Below are 27,239 nucleotides of genomic sequence, written 5' to 3' on the forward strand. Positions count from 1 at the left end.
GCCACAAAGGAACTCAAGGTAACCTCTAAACAACCAAAAGTCTGTCTCACATTAGCTATTGTAATGTTCATGAGTATACCAGCAGAACATTAAACAGCAATGGTGTATGTGGCAGGGGAAAAGCCTCTGATCTCCAAAAAGGACATTGCTACCTGTCTGCAGTCTGCTAAAGATCATCTAGACAAGTCAGAAGACTATTGGTTAGAGATGAGCGAATTTTTTCGGACTCGGTTCCGAATACGATCCGATTCGAATATTGTTTTTGCAATATTCGTCGAACACAGCCAAATGTTATTAGAGTCAATGGGAGAAGAAAGTACCGAACATGTTCTGAACCGATCATACGACATACATTCGGCACGAATAGTGTCCGAATATAGCTCGAATATGTGAAAATCAGATTCGGGGACAAAATCCGAACAAATTCGCTCATCTCTACTGTAGAACCAATGCTACTGTAAGAAAATAAATGAAATTATTTCCATTCACTTAACTGCTCGTTTATAGATATGTATCGTAGGGTGGCAGCGCACATTAAAGTTTCCACTAGAGGCTTATTCTCACTTCACACTGAGCAGAAGACATTAGAAAAACACTTGTGAGAATGGTAGACATTAGAAATGCGCACATTTGTTCAGATTTTGTCCCCGAATCTGAATTAGACATATTTGAGCCATATTCGAACACTATTCGTGCCGAATGTATGTCTTATGACTGGTTCTGAACATATTCGGTAATTTTTACTCCCATTGACTCTAATGACGTTCGGCTGTGTTCGACCAATATTGGAAAAACAATATTCGAATCTGATCGTATTCGGAGCCGTGTCCAAACAAATTCGCTCATCTCTAGTAGACATAGAAGTAACAACACATTTATAATTACTCTTCTTCTTTGAGCATTTAGATAATGAGCCACATTCCTGAACCCGGAGATTGGAAGCACCTTCTTCATTCTACTCCGCATGCTTCCAGAAAAACTAATCGTCCGATCATCCTACGTTCTGCACCGGTCACTTTCTATTTTGAACAAAATCATATTTTGTGCAGAAAGTCTGGATTTTCAGCTTCGGAGTGTATTCATTTTTGGAACAATAGAGAACAGTAAGAAAGACATTACAAGCAAACAAAAACACAATATTAACAAAGAAACAATATTTTCTTATTATACAGATATAAAACATTTTTATCAAATTAAATTTGAAAACTTCATGAAGCGTGTTCTTTGGTTTGTACTTACCTGAATAAAAGAAGATTGCTTGTCCGCTGGGCTGGATTCATCCTTCCTTGCTCATACTATTGGGCTGTTGCAGAATCGATATCTGTGCTCCCGACTGCAGACGAAAAATTAACTGTGAGCTGGAAACTTTCCTATTTACTATGGGGACTGTGTACACAACTGTGTGTACTACCCTAAGGCCTCATTCACACCTCTGAGTGGCACGTATGCATTCAAAATGCTTTTTTTTTCACGGATACAGCACATTTCCATTATAATCTATGGTGCTATTGACATTTCTCTGTTTTAAAAATGGATCAAGTGTCCATACAAAACACATGGAGACATGTCCGGTTTTTTTCTGGCAGCACAGATGACAAGGACGAATACAAGTCTATGGGTCCATGGAAAACACGTACAACACAGGGATGGCATTGGTGTGCTGTCAGGCATCCGTGCGACGTATGTATTTAACATTTAACATCATTTGTAATTTATTAATTTACCATGTGTGAGAAACGCTGACACACTGATGGTAAAAACGGACACACGGATCAAACACTGTTACACAACACCGGTACCATTTTTCACATATGTGTTTAAACTAAGAACATATGAATCAGACCTAATGCTGTGCATTTAGTGTACAGTATAGTGTATGATCATAACCTTGGTGGTATTTTGATTGCTTTTTAGCCTGTGAAAAAAAGGCAAATTGGACATAACTTCACACAAAACCCCAAAAATGGGTGAGCCAAAATTGTTGCCACTTGTCCAAAATTGCGGGTAAACAACTTTCTTTCAAGCATGTGATGCTGCTTCAAACTCACCTGTAGCAAGAAACAGATGTGGGCAATATGAAAATCACACCTGAAACCAGATAAAAAGGAGAGAAGTTGGCTCAATCTTTGCATTGTGCTTCTGTGTGTGCCACACTAAGCACGGAGAACAGAAAAAGGAGAAGAGAACTATCTGAGGACTTGAAAACCAAAATTGTTGAACAATATCAACAATCTCAAGGTTACAAGTCCATCTCCAGAGATCGTGATGTTTCTTTGTCCACGGTGCGCAACATAATCAAGAGGTTTACAACCCATGGCACTGCAGTTAAGCTCCCTGGACGTGGACGGCAGAGAAACACTGATCAAACAGGATAGTCCAGAGAGTGGATAAGCAGCCCCAACCAAGTTCCAAAGAAGTTCAAGCAGTCCTACGGGCTCAGGGTGCATCAGTGTCAGTGTGAAATTATTTGTCCACATTTGAATGATATGAAATGCTATGCCAGGAGAACCAGGAGGACACCACTGCTGACACAGACAAAAAAAGTCAGACTAAATGTATGTAAGCCAAAATCCTTCTGGGAAACCATCTTGTGGAAAGATGAGACCAAGATAGAAATTTTTGGTAACGCACATCAGTTTACTGTTTACCGAAAATGGAATGGGGCCTACAAAGAAAAGAACACAGTACCTACAGTCAAATATGGTGGAGGTTCAAAGATGTTTTGGGGTTGTTTTGATGCATCTGGCACTGGGTGCCTTGACTGTGTGCAAGACATCATGAAATCTGAAGATTACCAAAGGATCTTCATGGGTCATGGGTCTTCCAGCAGGACAATGACCCCAAACATACTTCAAGAAGCCCCCAAAAATGGATGGAAATAAAGCACTGGAGAGCTCTGAAGTTGCAGCAATGAGTCCGGATCTAAGTCCCATTGAACACCTGTAGAGAGATCTTAAAGTTGCTTTTGGGAGAAGGCAACTTTCAAATATTAGAGATCTGGAGAAGTTTGCAAAAGAAGAGTGGTCCAAAATTCCAGTTGAGAGGTGTAAGAGCTTGTTGATGGTTATAGGAAGAGAGTGATTGCAGTTATTTATTCCAAAGGGAGTGCAACTAAATGTAAGGTTAAGGGTGCCAACAATTTTGTCTGGACCATTTTTGGGGTTTTGTGTGAAATTTTGTCAGATTTGCCTTTTGCTCTCTATTTTTTTGTGTTGTTACAATACACACAGAGGAAATAAGCATGTGTATAACGAAACTTGTGCAACTACAATCATTTTCTGGGAGAAATACTTCATTTTCTGGAGCAATTTCAAGGGTGCCAACACTTTTGGCCATGACTCTACACGGAGCCTGTATGGCGGTGCACACAGGACACGAGATCTCCAGTATGGAGCAGTATAGCATTCACGCTACAATATTTTTTCAGACAAATCTGTATGAAATGTCACCGATCGATGAAGTCAACGTCACCCTGACAGTCTGCACACGGCGCTATTAAGCGCGGCGCCAATCTAATGCCCTTACTGCTTACGTGGCATGCTCCACATTCAGTGCAGGACGCTATGTATGTTGTGACCAAAGCACATCCAATAACATTTGCTACATTTGTTTAAAAAAAAAAAAAAAAACATAAAAGGAACAAAAAAATTAAAACTTGCAATACAAAATAATGTCTGATGATTTCTGGAGGGAGATTAGAAGGATATACATGGGAGCAGAGGACACATCCATGCAGCTGGCTGGGTAAGAGTGGGAGGAGAAGCCATGATTACACCCAGTGTATAGCAGTAGTCATGGAAACAAGCTCTCTTTTCACATGGCGCTAATCAGCTGTCAGTGTATGATGTCCTAGCTGTGTATCCCGCGTGTGGTGCTGCCGCCGTGCACCGTGATCACGGAGAGCCATGGACCAGACCCGGCTCTCTTCTGGATGTAAAGCGCAGCAGTGATGAGAGCTGCGGCAGTGTCAGGGTTAAGTCCCGGGACAGATGTTCCCCTCCTCCCTCCTCTCCTCCTCCTCCTCCTCTCACCAGTGGATGCACTCAGCCTGCATGTCAGCACAGCCTGTGCGCTCCGCATGCGCCGCCAGCACTGCAGACAGGGAGCAGCAGCATCGCCGGCGTCTCTCCAGCCCGGAGCCTGCACATATCTATGGCTCCAGCAGGTAGGAGTGCTGCCACCATCAATGCTGCCCATCAGCCCTGATTTCTGCCCATCCGTCAGCTGTGAGGGAGCCCTGACTGAGGCAATGTGTCTGGTCTGTGCAGTGGATGTATGCAGGACCATGGCAGGCTGCACCTGTAGGAGGAGGCACATAACATCCCATCACTGGGGGGAAGATGGTGCTGATGCTGGGGAAATGCACCAGGAGCGGTGAGGAGGCAGTGGCACCTAGTTTACACCCTGATCACTGCATCCTGCCTGCACTGGGTGATGATATTATTAGGATTCTGTCAGTGCCACATTGTAAGCCCCAGGACCACCGTCCTGAGAACTAGGACTAGGGTCATTTATTAATCAGCAAACCCAGTGGTTAGCGTAAGCTTCAGGGGGTTTTAGGGGTTAATGTGAGATGTAGAACTAGAGGTCCTAGTGCTAGGGGTTCACTTATACAGCAGACCCGATGGTTAATGTTAGCTTCAGGGGGATTGGAGGAGTTAATGTATATGAGTTGCCTCCACGACTTAGGCTGTGTCACCAGCTCCATGTCTGTGGATGTCGTGGTTTAGGCTGTCAAGCGAAGGGATAATGCAGAGGGGACCTCACCGGACACATCTCAGAAATGATCTGTCCTACAGTCCCGTCTCTCACCCTCCCCCAGCCCTGGCACCCTCGTAATCTGCCAGGCATCCGGTGATCCCAGCTCTAATAATGCCGAGCTCAGCACAGGGGTTCGTTCCCATCCTCCAATCTGGGGAAAGCTGCATGTTCCCTGTCCTCCTCCTCCTTCCAGATCAGTCACTCAGATGTCTGCTACTGATCCAGGGCTGAAGGACTCATTGGGCGACTCTTGGGACTCCAAGATAGCCTAGGTAATGATGGTTAACCTCAGGGTTCGCTAGCGTTGGCCGCTCCCCAAGTGCCCAACATTTTAGTTTCAAACATCTTTTATTAAGTTTTGAAACATGAATAGTTGGCAAATTATAAAAGCCCCGTGTGGAGGGATCACGCATAGGTAACCAAAAGCAAACACCAAAAATCCACCCTGAATTACTCCGACACGTTACGGCTATGTGTCCAAGATTGTGGAAATAGAAGTTGAATTTACCTTAAACCTAAGTAGAAAGTAGGTATGGGATACCGGGAAATTATATATGAAGAGACCGTGGGGCTTTATATAGAGCAGTTTTTCTAATACAGTTCCATAGTATCAGTCCACACAGCATGTAGTGTCCCATAGAGCATCATGATGGAGACTAATGACCACTGGTTCGATTGGGAGGATTGCAGAGAGCCTTTGAAAAGCAGCCATGGAGATCAATTGTGATCATTCATCTTATTGATGGGAAAATTCAGATTGTTAAGGGTTTTGAACAAAAAGCCTTATAATAAGGTTTGTCACCTGTCTCCAAAACCTTAAAATTGAGAACAGATCAGAGCACCATTGAAACAATTGAGAGAGGTATTCGGAGATATTGAGGTATCCTTGTAGGGACTAGTTAAGTAATTATTTGCTATTTTTGCTTATATAACAACATCATATTCCACAGTTCTGTACAGACATTATCATCACTGTCCCCCATGGGGCTCACAATGTAAATTCCCTATCAGTATGTCTTTGGAATGTGGGAGGAAACAGGAGAATCTGGAGGAAACTGACGCAAACATGGGGAGAACATACAAACTCCTTGCAGATGTTGTCCTTGATGGAATTTGAACCCAGGACCCCAGCGCTGCAAGGCCACAGGGCTGACATATGCTGTATCGTATGTAACCTTTTTATTGAGGTTTCTAGCAATGGTTGGTCATGGTGGCAAATAGAAATGAGATCTCAAGCAAATTTGGTCAGATACTGTATTGGTTGGAATGGGGGTCAGGTTTGGTTAGAGACTTTACAAATTCCAGAATTTGTTGAAGCTCCATCATTGTTTGTGGTGGCAGGTCAAACTTCTCATAGAATTGTTTAGGAGTTGATAATTCTTGAGATATTGGTAAAATTTTGTAAAGAGATTATTCTCCTAATATTCCACTAGAGAAAACGAGATGGCTGAATGAATGTGTGAACGTAGGTTGGGATAATTGCTGTAGATTATAGGATGATAGGTTGCATTTATTTCTACACTTTCTCCAGATGAGAACGAGATGATGGGACATAATGTGGTATCTTTGTCCCAGAAATAAAAGAAGCCAAATGTAATGGAATGGTGAGGTCAGATTCTTGTTTTACCCAGAGTGTTGCAGTTGCTTCGGCCACCATTGGTGGTGCTTGAGACAGTTGGGCTTCTAAATAATATTTCTGGAAATCAGTAACTGATAGACTCCAACTCTTAGTGGAAAAACAACAATTTCTGTTTGATTCTTTCAAATCAAGCGAGACGTAAATTAAGACTTTTTTTATATCAGGTAAGTTGTGGATGGTGAAAGGAAGCCATCTGGGCAAGTGAAACGTCCTCTCCGGGTAGTCATTCTAATCAAGTTGATTTGTCTGAACCAGGAAAATGTGGATTGGTCTTTACTTTGTAGGTCAGACTTTACTATATAAAAATGGATAATTCCATTTGTGGATACAATCTAGTGAACTGGTGACTTTAAAACCCACAAAAGAATTATAATGAGGTCTGGGCTTGAAATTCAATGTTAAGTTGAATAAGTACCTGGGTGAGAGCGGGAATATTGCAAATGAAAAGCTTAGTTTTATTCATTATAACTACCTGCACACAGGGCCGTGTTTAGCATTCATGCTGCCTTAGGCGCTTTCATTGGTTACGCCCCTATAGGTAAGTCAGACGAAGGCCTCATGCAGCCGCCTGTGTGACACATAGAGATTTTATCTGTATTTTTCACAACTACGACAGGTAACCATTATAATCTATGAGGCAGTTCACATATCCTTTTTTTTCACGGACTCTGTGCCCGTGCAAAACTTACAGAGATTTGTTCATATTTAGTATTAGTATACAGTCTCTGTGTCATCCGTGTGGTGCCTGTGATTAACATTGCAAAGAATAGGAGAAGCTTCGAAATTTATTTATTCATCTGTGAAACCATTGACGACAACTGATGGTAAAAACGGACTCACGGACCGTGCACTAATGACACATGGACCATACACTGATGACACACGGATCGTACACTCATCAGGGGCAGACATACCACCAGTGCAACTGCATTGGGGCCCTGAGGTGGAGGGGGGCCCCTGCAGGCAGGAGCGTACTGCCCATAGCGGCAGAGTATGTAGCCACTATGGGGCCACTCAGTCAAGATTACGGGCGGGACTGAGAGGGGATCGTGTTGTGAGTTCATTTTTCCCTTCACCATTGAGGTCTGATGAACTCTCTCCTCTGGTGAAGGAAGGTAGTAAGGCTGATTACCAAACACCTGGGCAGCTAGATGATGACTGGGTGGCTGGAATTGAGGACTGGATATAAGGCTGCTGACGCCCTTCTTCCTGGCTGGTGATTCTGTTATGATGAGAAGCAGGGACGCGCACCTATCATGATGAGGCCACCGACCACGACCTGAGTAGGTAAAGGTAATAGTTGCCTCATGCAGCGCTGGCGGTAAGTAGAGGGCTGGGCGCCAGGGCAGCATGATGCATCGGCGAAGCGGAGGGCACCCGTAGCCACTAGTAGGAGCTTTAATCCCCGCCTCAGTGTCTGCTGCCCGCTCTGCACTGCAGAACGGCACAGCGGGGACTGGAGTCAGTGATGACATCATCACTGAGTGCCCCAAGTCCTGCAGTGCGGCACCAGCACACAAGCTGGGGAGACTGCTGGAGCTGCTAGGAGGAGAGAAGACAAAGTAAATAAAGAAAATGTAAATGCTTGTTAAATCAGACAGTGACCTGATGGGAGATAATGTGGGGAGCTGTTGTATATGCTGTGGGACTGGGAGCTCTATGGGGGGCTGTATGGGAGCCCTATGGGGGGCTGTATATGAGATGGACTCAAATATTATATACAGTCCCCATAGGGCTCCCATATCATTATGGGAGCCCTATGGGGAACTGTATATGATATGGGAGCACTATGGGGGGGGGCTGTATATGATATGGGAGCCCTATGGGGGCTGTATATGATATGGGAGCCCTATGGAGGCTGTATATGATATGGGAGCCCTATGGGGGGCTGTATATGATATGGGAGCCCTATTGGGCATTGGGCGAGGGTAAAGAACTGGCTCAGAAGTACAATGGGAGAGGACAGACTGACTGGGTTGTGTTGTGAATTCGCTTTCCGGCCTCCCTCTGGTTATTACTGAAGGTAGTGGAGCTGGTCAGATCGACAGAGGGGTTGCAAGTTCTCTTTCTGGGCTCCCTCTGGTGGTTACTGGAGGTAATTGAGCTGATCTGATTGACAGAGGCTTGCCACCTGATAATGATGATGACGATTGGAGATCTGGAGTTTCAGATTGGGATTTAAGACAGCTTACTCCCTCTGTCCCTGCTGGTGATTGTCTTCTTGTTCCTCCTGAGGTCTGATTTCTCCAGCTCTGTCCCTGCATGTTCAGTGGTTTATTTGCTATTCTGTTTGCATTTGATCTGGCTTTGTCTATCTCTTCTTTGTGCGGGTCAGCCAGCTCCGGCTGGGGCTGTGCTGAATCACCGCCCATATGTTACTGCTTGTGCCAGTTTGTTTTATCCCCTGTTAGACTGGTCTCTTTTTGCTCTGCTTTCAGAATATACCAGAGTGCTGATATAGTTGGGGGAAAAGTCGTGTGACTTCAGTGTTTTTTACATCAGACGTGTTGGACTTTTTGCAGGGTTTTTTGCGTGATTGCAGACAGTGTCTTTCCTTTCCTGTCCTGTCTAGTCAGTGTGGGCCCCATTATTTGCTCAGTCTATTTTCCTGCCTGTGTTTGTGTTTTCATCTTGTCTCACCGACAATATATGTTTTGGGGCTATCTATTCCTTTGGGGTCTGCTCTGAGGCAGTTTAGATTTCCCTTTTCTTGCTTTAGGCTTAGTTAGCTCTCCGGCTGTGCTGAGGCGTCTAGGATCATAGTAGGTACGCTCCACGGCTACTGCTAGTTGTGTGGATAGGATCAGGGGTCTGCAATCTGCTTAGGTACCAACCTCTCTGGTTTTCTGTGGCTTAGCCTGGACCTGCTCTCCTCCTTGGTGACCCATTCATAACAGGGTTGTGTTTGATGAGCGTCCATTGAAAATTCTTCAAGGAAAATCAGGACTGGATTGAAACAAGTTTTGAACAAGTTTTCTTCATGTAATTAGAACAAAAATCTAATTTTTTTGCAAGCATATAATTGTAGTAACTAATAAAGCACTGCTATAATTACATAAAATTTTCATTTCATTTACCTTTTTCATTCTAAAGTTTTACAACCTGAACAACCATGGCTTGCCCCCCCCCCCTAGTTTTGATCCTGGGTACGCCCATGATGTACAGTATATGTGTATGTCTATGTTGGTGTGTGCATGTACAGTATATGTGTGTGTATTTGTGTATGCATGGTATTTTTGTAAGCATATATGGCTTATATGTATGCATGATATATATGTATGTACGGTATGTATATACAGTATGTGTGTATGTACAATATATGTATATGTGTGTACGGTATGAGTATACTATATGTGTATATAACTGTGTGTGTATATGTACAGTATATGTATGTGTATCTTTGTATGTATGGTATATGTATGTGTCAGGTGTTGGATTTCTGCGTTTGCTCAGCAAGGATCCAGACACTCACATTCTGCAGTCTCCTGCTGTTTATCTACTGCAGAGGAGATTGCAGAGGAGATTGCCTTGCAACAAATCTCTCCTGAGGCTAAAGGCCCTTTTACATTTAGTGATGCACCAGCGATCCGACCAGCGATACGACCCGGTCAGGATCGCTGGTGCATCGCTAAATGATCGCTAGTGAGCTTCCACACAGGAAGATCTCACAGCGATGCAGCAGCGACGCAGCGGACGATACTTACCTTTCACACACAGCGATCCAGACGTCCTCCCGCCCGCGTCCAGCGTCGCTCGTCTCACACAGCAGGAAGCCCAGCAGGAAGCAGACGACGAGAAATGGAGCCGCCCGATCTCGCGCGATGAGCGACAGACAGCGGGGGAGCCGGTCGGAGGTAAGTATCACACATAGCGATATCGCTATAACGTCACAAAATCAGTGACGTCTTAGCGATATTGCTAGCGATATCGCTATTTGTAAAACCCCTTTAGTCCTTCTGTCCTCCTACTGAGCATGCTCATGGGACGATCTCCCATTGGAGATCGGGAGTCATGTGCTCAGGTCCAGCTTCAGATCTCATTGGTCCATCTCAGAGATCTGGAAGCTTGCGTAAGGTCTCAGCTGCTATAAAAGGCGCGCATGGCTGTTCCGCCATACGCTGGTATAGACTTACTTGCTGCTGTGTGTATGAGGACGGATGTATGATTCTGGTGAATGACTCATTATAAAAACCCTTCCCTCTGATATTACGTATGTGGTTAGGGACTGAGTTTAGAATCAGCGCCAGCGCTCCTCTGCTGGAACATCCACAGCTGCTAGCGTCCAACATTGCACTTGCGCCTTAGCCTTGTCCACGCCGCGCTGCAGTAGCAGCCCCCCTTTGCATCCGCAGCTGCAACGCCGCACACACGGTAGGTCTAGACGGACGTAGTGCCGCCGTCTTGGGCTACTCCTGTGACCTGATACCGTGTGTGTATGTATACTGAGTACTGTGACCTCAACAGGCTCAGTCTTTTGTATTTGTATTTATTTGGCATTCCTGTGACTTAACAGAGATTGCTCTGCGCACCTGGGTGACGTTTATCCCTGTGCGCATTACCGCCATATTGCTCCTGCCACCACTTAGCAGCAGTTTTAATACCTACTGCACGGTGGACCCCGAGCGGCGAACACACTTTATTATTATTTTTATTTAGTGCGTTACGCCGTTCCTAACAGTATGTGTGTGTGTATGTGCGGTTTGTGTGTGTATGCATGTACGGTATATGTATGTGTATCTGTGTGTATGTATGGTATATGTATGTACGGTATATGTGTGTGTATGTATGGTATATGTGTGTATGTTATCACATAACCACGAGGAGGTGCTCTGTGCACTTGCTGTAATTTGCCAACTAGCGTGTCAGCCATATCTGCAGTGTTCTATTCACTGACATAAGACGCTAGTTGTCACCTGACTGCATGTCTGACTGCGCTGGAGCCAGCAAAACCGAATGCTAGCGGAGATATATATGTATTTATTACACACATACAGTCAAAAAATATAAATATATTTTTAGAGGTGTGGGTGCCCAACTAGAACTTTTGTTACAGGGTCCTGTGATTGCTATGTACGCCCCTGCTTGCAGGGCAGTAATAATGAGGGCAATTTGCCTTGTTTCTCGGAGCCCGAGGCTTCAGGGGTCCCATTGCTAGATTGCCATCATCATTAGCAGCGTACCGGGCAGGGAAGGAGGTCCAGACACATTTCTTGCACAGGTATCCGACCCTGACACTGACTCACGGACCGTAAGTACACTGATGATGCATGTACAGTACACTGATGACACCAGAACCATTTTACACGTACGTGTTTAAACACAGACTAGTGAAAGATGCTGAAAAGTGCCCATTACCATTAGATAGTAGTTAAGGTCCCCATACACATAAGGATATGGTCGGCCAAACCCGGAGATATCAACATACTCAGCCAACAATCTTATGCTAGATTCACACATCTGTGTGTTACAATCAGAGAGAAGCGGACTGATTTTTTTCTCAGTTGTTGTCATCCTAGTTGTTTCAACTTTTTTTCTTCCGTTTTTTTTTTTTTTTACTGAAGAGGCACTCGCTTCCAGCCAATACAAAGCTTTTATTTAAGTTTATCACTAAGTAACAAGTGCAGTCAATTCAGTTTTATTGAAAGAAGCCGAATACATCAATTCAGTATGTGACCTAAGGTGTGCAGATCACATGCATTAGGTCACGCGACCGCTGTCTTGCAATAGGGAATCGTAATAGCATACACACCGCAACTGTCACGATGCAACAGTCACATACAGTGAATACAGACTTTAATTCCAAGTCTGGACAATCCCTTTAATGGTATAGGTGTTATGTTTGGGCTCATTGTCCTGCTGCAAAATAAATTTTCAACCAGACGACTCCTTGATCATTTTGCCACCTGCCTCAACTAGGCGTATACAACCGAAAATGATGCCCGACAGAGCATATACCCACTCTGTATCATTATAGTCAATGGCCCCATCAGTGCATACCACTGAACGCTGTTTTGTGGGGGTTCAGATCTAAGCCCCGACAGAGCCACTAAGCGCAATAGACCATCAATGTCTGATCGGTGCTGGTGCAATACCCGACACTCCTTTCGATCAGTTGTTCTTGAAATCGGCGGTGGCTGGAACTGTACACACCCTGCACCCCTTTATCTTACGCACCCTGTACCCCCTTGCACCCATCTATCTTGCACACACTGCACCCCCTTGCACCCCTCTCTCACACACCCTGCAATCCATTGCACCCCTCTCTCAAACACCTTGCACCCCTTTGTCTCACAGCCCCTTACATCCGTCAATCTCACACAACCTGTTCCTCCTTGCAGGCCTTTATCTCACACACCCTGTACCCCCCCGAGCCCCTCTCTCACACACCCTGTACCCCTCTATCTGACACACCCTGCACACCCTGCTCTGCTCTATCATGCACCCTGCACCTCATTGCACCCCTCTATCACGCAACCCTCTCTCTGATGCAGCCTGCACCCCCCTTGCAGTCCTCCCTCTCACACACCTTGCACTCCCTTGAACTCCATCCTCTCACGCACCCTGCACCCCCTTGTACCCCTCTATCTCACGCACACTGTACCCCTCTATCTGATGCACTTTTCACCTCCTTGCAACCCTCTATCTCTCGAACCCTGCACCCCTCTGTCTGATGCATCCTGCACCTCCTTGCACCCCTGTAGCTCACACACCCTGCATTCCTCTGTGAGTCTGGACCCTTCTATTTCCCACAGCCGGTACCCCCACACATCTCTCTGTCAGTCTGCACCCCTAAAGCTCACAGAGCCTGCATCCCTCTATCACATACACCCTGCACTCCCCATGTACCCTGTTCCCTCATTACCTCTCACAATTTCCCCATCTCCTCCACTCCAGCTTTTCCTGAAGCTTCCAGCCTGCAAAACTCTTTGGCTCCTTCCCCTTGAGTCACATGATCGTGACATTATCACAAGTCCTGTACCATTCGATGTATTTTCTTCCTTTTAGGCAGAAAGTTGATTAGTGCTCCTCCTCCCCTGCTGTTTTCTCATATATCGAAATACCCCATCCTTAAAAAATACTTGGTCCGGCAAAGGGGATGAGGGTTTTGAAAAAAATAAAAAATACAAATTTCTCCTTCACAATGGTGCTGCCCCCGCAATCTGCCACCCTAGGCACCTGCCTTCCAGTGCCTGGTGGCTAGCACTGCCCTGCTTGCACAAAGACTTCTGCATATAAGTATGCAAAAAAATAGATATGAGGGAAGGGAGTGATCTAAGAAAACATTTTTATAGGTAGCCTAACAGATGTTACATGCTGCTTAAACCATGGCTGTGATCAGAGTCATGTATGTTTGTCTCTGAAGCCGCAGCATATCGGAGTGAAATATACATGGCATGTATCAAGTGACCGGATCACATGAATGATTATATGGATATCTGGTCCCTGTTGTCCATGAATTCTGGAACATTCATCAGGAAGAACCGTTTTAAAAAAGGTGTAGAAATGGAATGAAAACATCCAATATTGGATGCAGGCAATTACCATTCCAGGTTGTGTGTTGAGCTATTGTTTCCTGATACGGCCTTGCAACTCTTTGTTTATTTGGAAACAGTTTCTAGTAATTTCATGGTTCAATTTCTAGTTCTTTCCCGATAATACCACCTAGTTAATGAAGAGTTTATGAGGCAGCTGGCCAGATATTGTTTGGGACATGAAGGCATTCTTTCTGTGGTTGCAACATGCTATATGATGGGTCAATGGCAATGCCCATTTCCACCAGGTGTTCTCTTCTGCCTCAGCCTATTCATCTATGAGGGTGGGTTCCAGGCATAACATAAGAGCATGCTGAATTTTTAACAGGGGACAGGGCAGATCCTATGGAATCTGCTGGTTTCGGGGAGAAATGCTTCTCCTGCAGAATGGAACACTTGGCCCCACTTGGGCAGAGATGATCCTCTAGCTAAACCTGTATCCCTGGAAGGAGCAGACCACACTACTTAGGATAGGCTTTACCTCTGGTTTCTTTATTCCCTTTGTTTTCCTTCCCTTTTCTAGTGTTTCTTTTATTTCTAAATGAGTGTCTGAATTTTTATAAGCTATCAAGGACAAGGTAAGAAAGGTTGTTTTATTATATCACATGGCCAGAACATTTCTAGAGCTACCGTTCCCGAACTAGAGGTCCGAAAAAAGGAAATAAGAAAATTTGGTTTTATTAACCACCTTTCCAATCTGAAGAAATTGAATCTGTTAATGATGGTGTCTGTAAATGTTTAGCTTCTGTGTTTTATGTTTCTTTTGACAGTACAATTTGGATGTGCAGTGAATTTTACACTTACTGCCAAGTTCTTTCGTACTACTTTCATGTGTTTGCCAGTTGGTTGTTCTTGTTATTGTTTTGATGATTTTATCTCTTTTCTTGAATGAGCTCTCAGCTATGAGACTGGCAATTCAGTGGTTACACGTTACCTAGGCCTCTTTCCCACATCAGTTTTTTGGCGTCAGTCGCAATCCAGCAGTTTTGGAAAAAATCAGTTTTTTCGCTGGATCCGACTGCCCTACCTGGTAATAATGGAGCATTCTCAGTTTAAAAAAACGGAATCCGTCACTGGATTCCATCATTTGACGGACAGCGACCTATCAACGCCCATAGGCTTCCAATATAGCCAACGACGGATGGCGCTGGATCCGTCGCTGTCCGACTTTTCCACGGAGACAAAAATGTTACTTTGTCCGTCGTCTCCGGATCCAGTGAATGACGGACGAAGCGTGAGGCCATTCGGCGCAATCCGTCGCTAATACAAGTCTATGAGAAAAAAAACGGATCCAGCGGCATCAGTCGCTGGATCCGTTTTTTTCTAAAAACGACGGATTGCGACTGATGGCAAAAAACTGATGTGTGAAAGAGGCCTTAGACAACTGCTTGTTTGTTGGTCGGGTTGGTTTGTCCCATTGTCAGTTCTTCCTAAACTCCTTTTATTACTTTGTACAGCAGTTTAGCGTTCCCATTCCGTTTGAGAAAATGGAGAGTCCCACAACAGTATTCTCTTTTCTTGGGCTTGAAATTCACTCTGTGGAGATGGAACTTTGATTATCCATAGATAAGACTGTCAGACTTTGTTGCATGTTAGAACGTTTCTTGTTTTCACAGAGGTTGTAGTTGTGTCAGATACCGTGTTTGTTAGGTCACTTGGTTTGCTTTCAGAGTTATGCCAATGGGCTGTGCTTTTTCTAAGCACCTTTCCTTAGGTGAATCTGTTCCTTTGCACTATGTGTGGAACATTTGGCCTTTTAAGGATGACTCTGGGGTATCACAATATTTCATGGTAGAATATAATGGCCAAACATTATGAGGTGCAATGCTAGTGAACAGTCTTGATATTTGATTTTTTGTAAAGCATCAGGACTCTTGGTTTTTGATGATATTATCAGAACTTTCTGGTATGCTCATCCCTGACCCAAATCTTGATACTACAGGGCCTGGGGGTACCAATATGACTTAGAACTATTTTCTAAAATGATGGCTGTCAATTTGCTGTCTGATAGTGAATAAAGCAGTAACTTTGAAGTCTGACAGTCTAGGTGAGGTACATGCTATTAATCATCTAACTTCCACCTTGGTGCCTACAGTGGTTTTGATCTGCAGGTTCCATTACAATGTTTTCAAAACAACATTCACTTTAAGGCTCGAAGTATCTTAAGTTTTGAGAACACAATAGCTGAAACACTCATTTCCAGTGGCAGTTTTTTCCAGAGGCTGTTTTTTCAAACCATTTGCCTGCAGGTCGATCAGAGTCGGATGGCCAGATTCTTTCTGAACTATGCTGGAGATCAGCTTTTCCTGCTTGTGAGGGTCTCCCTGTCTCCTTGAGCTGATTCATCCATTATAAAGCACAAATGGAGTGGATGGAGGTGGTTGATAATAGGGTGGTAGGTCAAGATGATCAAAAACATCTTACCCTAAAATATCTGAGAACATTGAACAAAAAAGGTGTTTTTTTGGCCTTGTGGCACAGCAATTTTTGACTGGACTCACATTCTTCATTTAACTCTGAGGATGGTCAGATGTTACCAAGTCTTCTTTATTTAGTATGTTATAAAAGGATGATATGAAATTTGTTGGTAGGTGCGTCTCTCCGTGACAAGTTTCCTTTTAATTTTTTCTTAAACTAGTCTTGGCTTTTCCTCAGGTCTGTTCTTCAAATTTTAAAATTGTGTTCTAAACTAACTGTTGGCTTTTTTGAGTAATAGAGGTTTTAGGATTGGGCTGTAATTATAGCCAGAGAATTGAACATTACAGATGATGAAGTGTTTCCCATCAGGCCATGACTTTTAGAATGCTTTCCTGGTTATGTTCACCCGGATTTGCTTCTTGACTTGCCTAAATCTTACAGAGGTGTATACTTTGCTGTGTGGCTTTTTTGAAATTTATTTGTATTCAGAGAAGTAGACCAGGTCTAAACCTGGTCTGCACCTGGTCTGCGTGCATTTTGCTCGGCTTTGGTAAATGGGTTTTGTTTTATTTATTCAGTATTGTGGGCTTTCAGGCAAATAGTCATAGGGTCTAGGACAGCAGAACATGGGCTGTGGATCGTAATTGTAAGGGTTCACTTATTAAGCAGCATGTCCATTTAAGGATTATTGTAATGTTTCCTTTAATCCCTTCCCAATATAGGATGTGATAGTATGTCCTAAGTTGGGTTCCCATGTGTGGAGTAGGCACAATACCATATCATTCTGATGCTGGCATATGTCTGTGACGTAACGGAAAGGAGCTTGCTCCGATCGCTACTGTGTATCTAATTAGATGCCGCTGTCAATCACTGATACAATTACTGGTTGCTGATGGGTTGCTATGCTATCTGTGGTTCTGCTGAATGCCCACATGACTGCGATCTTAGTTCTCCTGTGAAGCCCAGCCTCTGGCTTTGTTTCATAGGAGAGTGTCATTATCTTTATATACAACAGTACAGATCACAGGTTTCCTATAGAAGACGGAAAAATATTTTTAAAGATATAAAAATAATTTAAAAAAATATAAAAATTGGAATCACCCCTCCTTTTCCGTTGCACTTAAATAAAGACATTTAAAAAGTAAAAACTAATCATATTTGATGTTTCTGTGTCCCTAAAAGTTTGATCTATCAAAATATAAAATAAATTAACCCACACATGAAACGATTCTTTCCAGACGTGATCTTTCTTCAAAAGACACGTTGGAGGGCTGACAAGCCTGGTAAATTATCAACACCTTGGATAGGCAAATGCTATGCTGCCTTGCATACTTCATCATCAAGTGGAGTAGCCATTCTTATCAAAAAGGGTCTGCCGTGTTCCATCCAAGTCTCTATTAGCGACAGCCAGGGTAGATATCTGATTCTGAAGGTGGTAATAGCCGGTAAAATACAGGGTGGTCCAAAAGTAGGTGGACAGTATGTGTACTAGGGTTATGAAGGGGAGATTTATCAAACATGGTGTAAAGTGAAACTGACTCAGTTTGCCCTTAGCAACCAATCAGATTCACTTGACCCCATACCTTCCCACCTGCTCCCCAACCTCACTAACATGATCATTCCAGCCCTAACCCATCTCTTCAACCTATACCTAACTTCTGGTACCTTCCCCTCTGCCTTCAAACATGCCACCATAACACCCATCCTCAAAAAAATCAAACCTTAACCCAACTGCTATGCCCAGCTATCGCCCCATATCACTGCTCCCGTTTGCTTCCAACCTCCTTGAACAGCATGTCCATGCTTAACTTTATTCCCACCTCTCATCTAACTCCCTTCTTGACATCCTGCAATCTGGCTTCCGCCCCCACCACTCCACTGAAACTGCCCTGACCAAAATTACTAATGACTTACTCACAGCCAAAGCTAACAGGCAGTTCTCCATCCTCCTCCTTCTTGACCAGTCCTCTGCCTTTGACACAGTTGACCACTGCCTACTGCTACAGATTCTTTCTTCTCTCGGCATCAAACACCTTGCCCTGTCCTGGATTTCCTCATACCTTTCTGACCGCACATTCAGCGTTTCCCACTCCCACACTACCTCCTCATCCCTCCCCCTCTCTGTTGGAGTCCCCCAAGGCTCTGTCCTGGGGCCCCTACTTTTTTCCATCTATACTCTTGGCCTAGGACAACTCATAAAGTCCCATAGCTTCCAGTACCACCTGTATGCAGATGACTCTCAGATCTACCTCTCTAGCCCAGATGTCACCTCACTGCTGTCCAGAATCCCGGAGTGTCTAGCAGCCATATCCTCCTTTTTCACCTCTCGCATCCTACAACTCAACGTAGACAAAACTGAACTCATTATCTTTCCTCCATCTCACGTATCTTCCCTACCCAATCTATCTATTATGGTAAACGGCATCACGCTCTCTACAGCACGTGAAATCCGCTGCCTTGGAGTAACTCTCGACTGTGCCCTGTCCTTCAAACCACTCGTCCAATCTCTTGCCACCTCCTGTCGCCTCCAACTCAAAAATATTTCCAGAATCCGTCCCTTCCTCTGTCCTCAATCTACTAAACCTCTTGTACATGCCCTCATCATCTCCCGCCTTGACTACTGCAACACTCTCTGCTAACTCTCTTGCACCACTCCAGTCTGTCCTCAATTCTGCTGCCGACTAATCCACCTCTCTCCTCGCTACTCCCCTGTCTCCCCCCTCTGCAAATCCCTCCATTGGCTCCCAATTCCCCAACGAATCCAGTTCAAACTACTAACACTGACCTACAAAGCCATCCACAACCTTTCCCCTCCCTATATCTCTGAACTAATCTCCCAATATCTTCCCTCACGTAGTCTTCAATCCTCCCAAGACCTCCTACTCTCCTCCACACTTATTTGTTCCTCACACAACCGCCTCCATGATTTCTCCCGAATATCCCCTATCTTCTGGAATGCCATGCCTCAACACGTCCGATTATCCACCACCCTTGGATCCTTCAAATGGAACCTGAAAACCCATCTTTTCAGGAAAGCTTACAGCCTGAAATGACCATTCTGCCGCCTCACCACCGCCTGAGCTGCCGCCTCATCACCACCAGAGCTGCTGCACCCCCGACCTTCTGTCTCTTCCCCACTATCCCGTAGAATGTAAGTCCGCAAGGACAGGGTCCCCACCCCTCTGTACCAGTCTGTCATTGTAAATTTGTTTACTGTTAACGATATCTATAACTTTGTATGTAACCCCCCTTCTCATGTACAGCACCATGGAATTAATGCCCCTATATAAATAAATAATAATAATAATAATTCCACTTTTCATTCTTCACAGAATCTTTGGAAAATGAAAGGTGGAATCTGATTGGTTGCTAAGGGCAACTGAGTCAGTTTCACAGATCCAGTTTTCACAGATAAATCTCCCCCAAATCTGTTTTATTTTCAGATAATTCAGATAACTCCTAATGTCAAATAATTTAAATACAGATCAAAGAAAATGGATTTTAACCCCTTAACCCCCAAGGGTGGTTTGCACGTTCATGACCGGGCCAATTTTTACAATTCTGACCACTGTCCCTTTATGAGGTAATAACTCTGAAACGCTTCAATGGATCCTGATGATTCTGACATTGTTTTCTCATGACATATTGTACTTCATGTTAGTGGTAAAATTTCATTCAAATAACTTGCGTTTATTTGTGAAAAAATGGAAATTTGGCAAAAATTTTGAAAATTTCGCAATTTTCCAACTTTGCATTTTTATGCCCTTAAATCACAGAGATGCGGCACGCAAAAAAACTTAATAAGTAACATTTCCCACATGTTTACTTTACATTAGCACAATTTTGGAACCAAAATTTTTTTTTTTAGGAAGTTGTAAGGGTTAAAAGTTCACCAGCGATTTCTCATTTTTGCAACACCATTTTATTTTTACGGACCACATCACATTTGAAGCCACTTTGAGGAGTCTATATGATAGAAAATACCCAAAAGTGACACCATTCTAAAAACGGCACCCCTTAAGGTGCTCAAAACCACATTCAAGAAGTTTATTAACCCTTTAGGTGCTTCACAGGAATTTTTTGAATATTTAAAAAAAAAATGAAGATTTTACTTTTTTTCACAAAAAAAATACTTCAGGTTCAATTTTTTTTATTTTACCAAGGGTAACAGGAGAAATTGGACTGCAAAAGTTATTGTGCAGTTTGTCCTGAGTACGCTGATACCTGATATGTGGGGGGGAACCACTGTTTCGGCACATGGCAGAGCTCAGAAGGGAAGGAGCGCCGTTTGACTTTTTCGATGCAAAATTGGCTGGAATTCAGCCATGTCACGTTTGGTGAACCCCTGATGTACCTAAACAGTGGAAACCTCCCACAAGTGTCCCCATTTTGGAAACTAGACCCCCCAAGAATCTTATCTAGATGTGTGGTGAGAACTTTGAACCCACAAGGGCTTCACAGAAGTTTATAACGTGCAGCGGTACAATTAAAAAATCATATTTTTTCCAAAAAAATGATCTTTTCGCCCCCAATTTTTATTTTCCCAAGGGTAACAGGACCCTAAAAGTTATTGTGCAATTTGTTCTGAGTACGCTGATACCCCATATGTGGGGGTAAACCACTATTTGTGCGCATGGCAGAGCTTGGAAGGGAAGCAGCGCCATTTGATGTTTTTGGCTGGAATTGAGATCGGACACCATGTCGCGTTTGGAAAACCCCTGATGTACCAAAACAGTGAAACCCCCCCACAAATGACACCATTTTGGAAACTAGACCCCCCAAGGAACTTATCTAGATGTGTGGTGAGCACTTTGAACCCCCCAGTGCTTCACAGAAGTTTATAACGACCGGGCGTTTTGATCTTTTAGTCACCAATTTTTTTATTTTCCCAAGGGTACCAGGAGAAATTGGACCCCAAAAGTTGTTGTCCAATTTGTGCTGAGTACGCTCATACCCCATATGTGGGAGAAAACTACTGTATGGGCACACGTCGGGGCTCGGAAGGGAAGTAGTGACGTTTTGGAATGCAGACTTTGATGGAATGGTCTGCGGGTGTCATGTTGCTTTTGGAGAGCCCCTGATGTACCTAAACAGTGGAAACCCCCAACAAGTAACCCCATTTTGGAAACTAGACCCCCTAAGGAACTTATCTAGATGTGTGGTGAGCACTTTGAACCCCCAGTGCTTCACAGAAGTTTATATCGACCGGGCGTGAAAATAAAAAAATTGTATTTTTTCAACAAACATGATCATTTAGTCCCCAATTTTTTCATTTTCCCAAGGGCACCAGGAGAAATTGGACCCCAAAAGTTGTTGTCCAATTTCTCCTGAGTACGCTGATACCTCATACGTGGGAGAAAACTACTGTATGGGCACACGTCGGGGCTCGGAAGGGAAGTAGTGACGTTTTGGAATGCAGACTTTGATGGAATGGTCTGCGGGTGTCATGTGCGTTTGGAGAGCCCCTGATGTGCCTAAACTATTGAAACTCCCCACAAATGACCCCATTTTGGAAACTAGACCCCCCACGGAACTTATCTAGATGTGTGGTGAGCACTTTGAACCCCCAAGTGCTTCACAGAAGTTTATAACGCCCGGTCGTGAAAATAAAAAAATCATTTTTTTCCACAAAAATGATAATTTTGCCCCCAAATTTTTATTTTCCCAAGGGTAACAGGAGAAATTGGACCCCAAAAGTTGTTTTGCAATTTGTCCTGAGTAAGCTGATACCCTATATGTGGGGGTAAAACACTGTTTGGGCGCATGGCAGAGCTTGGAAGGGAAGGAGCACCATTTGACTTTTTCAACGCAGAATTGGCTGGAATTGAGATCAGACGCCATGTTACATTTGGAGAGCCCCTGATGTGCCCAAACAGTGGAAACCCCCAATTATAACTCCAACCCTAACCCCAACACACCCCTAACCCTAATCTCAGCCCTAACTCTAGCCCTAACCCTAGCCCTAGCCCTAACCCTAGCCCTAACCCTAATGGGAAAATGGAAATAAATACATTTTATTTTAATTTTATTATTTTTCCCTAACTAAGGGGGTGATAACGGAGGGTTTGATTTACTATTTATAGCGGGTTTTTATTTTTGGCAGCTGTCGCACGCTGAAAGACGCTTTTTATTGTAAAAATAGTTTTTGCATCACCACGTATTGAGAGCTATAATTTTTCCATATTTTGACGCACAGAGTCATGTGAGGTCTTATTTCTTGTGGGACGAGTTGGCGTTTTTATTAATATCATTTTCGGGCACGTGACATCTTTTGATCGCTTTTTATTCCGATTTTTGGGACGCAGAATGAACAAAAACCAGCGTTTCATGAATTTCTTTTGGGGGGTGCGTTTACACCGTTCCGCCTGCGGTAAAATTGATAAAGCACTTTTATTCTTCGGGTCAGTACTGTTACAGCGATACCTCATTTAGGTCGTTTTTTTATGTTTTGGCGCTTTTATGCAATGAAAACAATTTTATATAAAAAATAATTATTTTTGCATCGCTTTATTCTGCGAGCTATAACTTTTATTTTTTTGCTGATGATGCTGTATGGTGGCTCGTTTTTTGTGGGACAAGATGACATTTTCAGCGGTACTATGGATATTTATATGCGTCTTTTTGATCGCGCGTTATTGCACTTTTTGTTCGGCGGTATAATAATAAATCATTATTTTTTGCTTAGTTTTTTATTTTATTTTTTAAGGGGTTCACTAAAGGGGTTAACTAATGGGACCGTTTTATAGGGCGGGTCGTTACGGATGCGGCGATACCAAATATGTGTACTTTTATTGTTTTATTTTTTTTATTTCCAAAAAATGAATTTATTAGGGGATATTTCTTTTTTTTAAAATTTATTTAGCGATTTTTTTTTAAATTATTTTTTCACTTTTTTTTTTAAACTTTATTACATTGTCCCAGGGGGGACATACCTGTCATGTGACAGATCGCTGATCTGTCACATCACAGATCACTGTGACAGATCAGCGATCTGTCACAGGCATTGCACAAGGCTTCCTCCTTGCCTGCGCTTTGCAGGCATGAGGAAGCCAGCTCCCTGCAGGCCCCCGAAGGTCCCCGTCGCCATCTTGGATTCGGGGACCAGCAGGAATGGAGCCCCCTGCAGCAGCGCTGCACATTGCGCTGCTGTGGGGGGCTCAGGGAAGCACGGAGGGAGCCCCCTCCCTGCCGATGCTTCCCTTTAACCCCCGGTACACCGCGATCGTGTTTGATCATGGTTTGCAAGGGGATAACGTGTCGGGGGCAGTCCGTGACCGCCCCTGACACATTGTGCCGGGTGTCAGCTGTGATAATCAGCTGACACCCGGCCGTGATCAGCGGCGCTCACCACGTGGGTGCCGCTGATCGCTGTGACATACTATACTGTCCCTGGGAATTAAGTCCCAGGGCACATGGACAGGATAGTACGTCACATGACAGAAAGGGGTTAAAAGAGTATTGGAAATCTCAAAATGCTGAAACAGTTAGAGCAAATTGGGTTGAAACATTTGGTACTCAAGCCCCAAAGAGACAAACCATTTACCGTATTCATGACAAATTCGATGTCACTGGCTCAATCCTTAGGCCTCTTTCACACATCAGGTTTTCGCCATCAGGCGCGATCCGGCGCTTTTGACAGAAACCGGATCCGGCGAAATGCAATGCCGGATCCGGTTTCCCCCCCCATTGACTTGCATTAGAGCCGGATAGAGCCGGATGGCCATGCGTTTCATCCGATTTTCGCCGGATCCGGCAATGTGACGCGATCCGGCGTCTGGAAAAAACGGCTACTGTAACGTTTTTTGTCTCCGGCGAAAAAGCCGGACACGCCGGATCCGGCGTGTCCGGCTTTTTCATACAATGAAAGCCTATGAGCGCCGCAATGCGCCTGATCCGGCGACAGCCGGATCCGGTGGCCGGATCCGGTTTTTTTGGTCTGAGCATGCTCAGTAGCTCTGCCCACAAGACATATATAAAAGCAAGACAGTGGGACCCTCAGCCACACCCAACATGCCACCCAAGCCAAGAACCAGGAGCAGGAGAAGGCAGCAGACATCTGCAGCAGCACCATCAGCACCACCCCAAATGGAGCAGCATGCTGAGGAACGGGAGGGGAGTCCAGCAGCAGATGAGAGACGGTAATTATCAAATCCCCCATTCCTCCAAACTAGGGCTATTTAATATCAAGATATTCATTGGCCCTTTGTTTCTCTTTATTCAACAGCCGCCCAATAGATGCAGCAGCAGCAGCAGCAGCAATGGCAGCAGCTGGAACACCACCCACAGGCATGGAGTGTGGCCACCAGGAAGACAGCACATCATCTTCTGGGAGCCCTCCCTCGCATCGTCAGCGTTTGACGGTAAGTTTTTATTTCCAAAATCCATCATCTCTGTAATATATGTCTATTCATTGCCTTTTATTTCAAAACAGGATTCACAAGATGAAGAGCAGCTCCCAGAAGAAGAAGGAAGGGGTGGACAGACACTTGGAGTGGGCTCACAATTGGTAAGTTTTTTGCATCAAACGCAGAAACACAACATCACACTACACACAACACATAGAAAACAATGTTCTGCAGACCACACACAGCAAACAAATGCCTACATCCAAAGACATAACATTTTTTGTTTTCTTCTCTAGTCTTCCCAATCTGGTGCTCGGCCAAGAGGTCCTCGCAGTGCCTCCCGGGGTCGTCGGCGACAGCAACGCGGCGGTCACCAGCGTGTAAGTATAAATATTTTTGCTTTTTTTTTTTGCACTTTTTATTTCATTTCTTTTGTGGAGGCTAATTATGTTATTTTTGTCTTTTTCTTTAACAGCCTTCACAGCGTGCTCCCGACTCTGACGGTGAGGATGGAGGACTCGATGTGGACCACCTCATCGATCTCGTCAGAGAAAGGGAGTCGCTCTGGAATATGGCTGACCGCCGCCATGCTGACCTTATCGTTACCCGACGACTCTGGGAGGAAATCTGTTCGCTCCTTGTGGACCGCTGGGAGGACCTCGAAGCTCGGGCCCAGATTAAAGAGCGTAAGTATATACAGTACCGGTTGCTTGATTTAAACCAGTGTTTCCCGAACTCCAGTCCTCGTGGTCCCCATGGATCATGTGTTCAGGATTTCTATTTACTTTGGAAATCCTGAAAACATGACCCCTGGGGACCATGAGGACTGGAGTTTGGGAAACACTGATGTTGTATACTAACCACTTTGTCCTTTCTCGTTTCAGGGGAGAGAATTGTGAAGCGGTGGCGGTCTGTGAGGGATCGTTTCAAGAAGGAGTTCAATAAAGAGATGCGGGCCCCGAGTGGATCTGGAGGACGCAGGAGCAAGTACAAGTACGCACGAGCCCTGTCGTTCCTCCGGGAAACAATGCTCACCAGAAGGTAAATATTACACACCACATGTGACAAAAAAATGTTTAGATGTAACTTTTTTTTTTCAGCCAGGGCCATACCATGTCACTATTTTAATTGTTTTTTTTTCTCTTTATTCCACAGCACGGTGAGCAGCACTCGGGAGCCTGCACAATTGGACCCTTCTGAGGCGATCCCTGAGGAGACCGGCACCGAGGGACACTTCGACCGCCCCGGTACATCTGCACCTTCCCAGCCTTCCCACACATGCGACCCATCTGTACCATCCACCAGCACAGGAGCATCGTGGCCGCCTACATTACATGAAGCTGCTGGTGAGGAGATCGCTTTCCCTTTACCCCACCCTTCTGCCCCTGCCACCTCTAGTACACCTGCGGGTACTGGGCGGCAGCGGCAGAGGGGTCAGGAAAAGAGTTATGCGCCAGAGTTCTTGCATCTGAATGCATCTTTCCAGAACTGTCTAAAAGTCTTGTCAGAGCAAATCTCCGCAGGCTTTCAGCAGATCAACTCCAGCATTCTGGAGGTGAAGACACTTCTGCAAACCATGCATTCAGAAGCAAGATCTTCGCCAAACCACACCTTTTTCAGGTCTGTTGTGGAGCGCATGGCAACACTATCTCCTACCCAGCAGATGCATGTAATGCATTCGTGCCACGGTGCTCTACAGCAGGTTACCTCCCAACCTCCACCTCCCACCACTGTAGTTCCTCCACCTGCACCCCCTCCAGCCACTTTCCATCCTCCCCCTCCTATTACATCTGCACCCCCTCCAGCCACTTTCCATCCTCCCCCTCCTATTACATACCAGCAACCTCACCAGTACCAGCAACCTCCCCAGTACCAGCAACCTCCCCAGTACCAGATATCTCCCCACTTCCAGCAACCTGCCCCGTACCAAACTCCTTCCCCATACCAAACTCCTTCCCCATACCAAACTCCTTCCCCATACAACTTTCCATCAACATCATCTGCTCCTACAGTCCCTGCCCAACCCTCCACTCCACCGCCCACCACCTCTTCTGCCTCCCACATGTCCACCCATTCTGTAGCTTTTTCCACACCATCACCTCTAACTGTTCCTTCCCCACCACGATCCCAGTCCTCTCTCCACACTCCCATTGTCGAAGTGTCCCGCAGCCCCTCCAGCAGTATTTCCACCCCACACTACACCGAGTTATAATGTTTTTTTGTAATAAAAATGACCAGTTTTATGGTTTCAAACCTTTATTAAAAAAGTTTTTTTAACTTTAAAAACAGTTTACACAAAAAAAAATATTTTAAATAAAAGTTAAATTATTGTTTACACTGGTTGTCTGTCATTTCTTTCTGCGGCGAAATATGTTTAAAAAAAAGGTTAAATACAGGGTATTTTGAAGGTAAAAAGGTATTCAAAACCAGGTATATAACTGTGGGTAAATTTTAGCTTTTTGCCACAGTTGTGTTCCTGGTTGTGTTTGAAGCAAAGTATTTCACCTGAAAAGTTGTGTTTATTGTTGGTGATTTCCTAACAAT

General features: G+C 44.5%; 1 protein-coding gene across 2 annotated transcripts in view; it reads left to right on the forward strand.

Moving 5' to 3' along the window:
* The first annotated feature begins 3,804 nt into the window (after nucleotides 1–3,804).
* Nucleotides 3,805–27,239, forward strand: part of LOC141059973 (actin-binding protein WASF3-like) — a 161,054-nt gene continuing 137,619 nt past the window's right edge. For both annotated transcript variants that reach the window (XM_073556214.1, XM_073556215.1), the window contains exon 1: nucleotides 3,805–4,165. The gene's annotated coding sequence lies outside the window, so the exon portion shown is untranslated. The remainder of the gene's footprint in view (nucleotides 4,166–27,239) is intronic.

This window comes from Dendrobates tinctorius, unplaced genomic scaffold, assembly GCF_039654945.1.
Source record: "Dendrobates tinctorius isolate UK_male_01 unplaced genomic scaffold, ASM3965494v1 ptg000231l, whole genome shotgun sequence".
Taxonomy (NCBI): domain Eukaryota; kingdom Metazoa; phylum Chordata; class Amphibia; order Anura; family Dendrobatidae; genus Dendrobates; species Dendrobates tinctorius.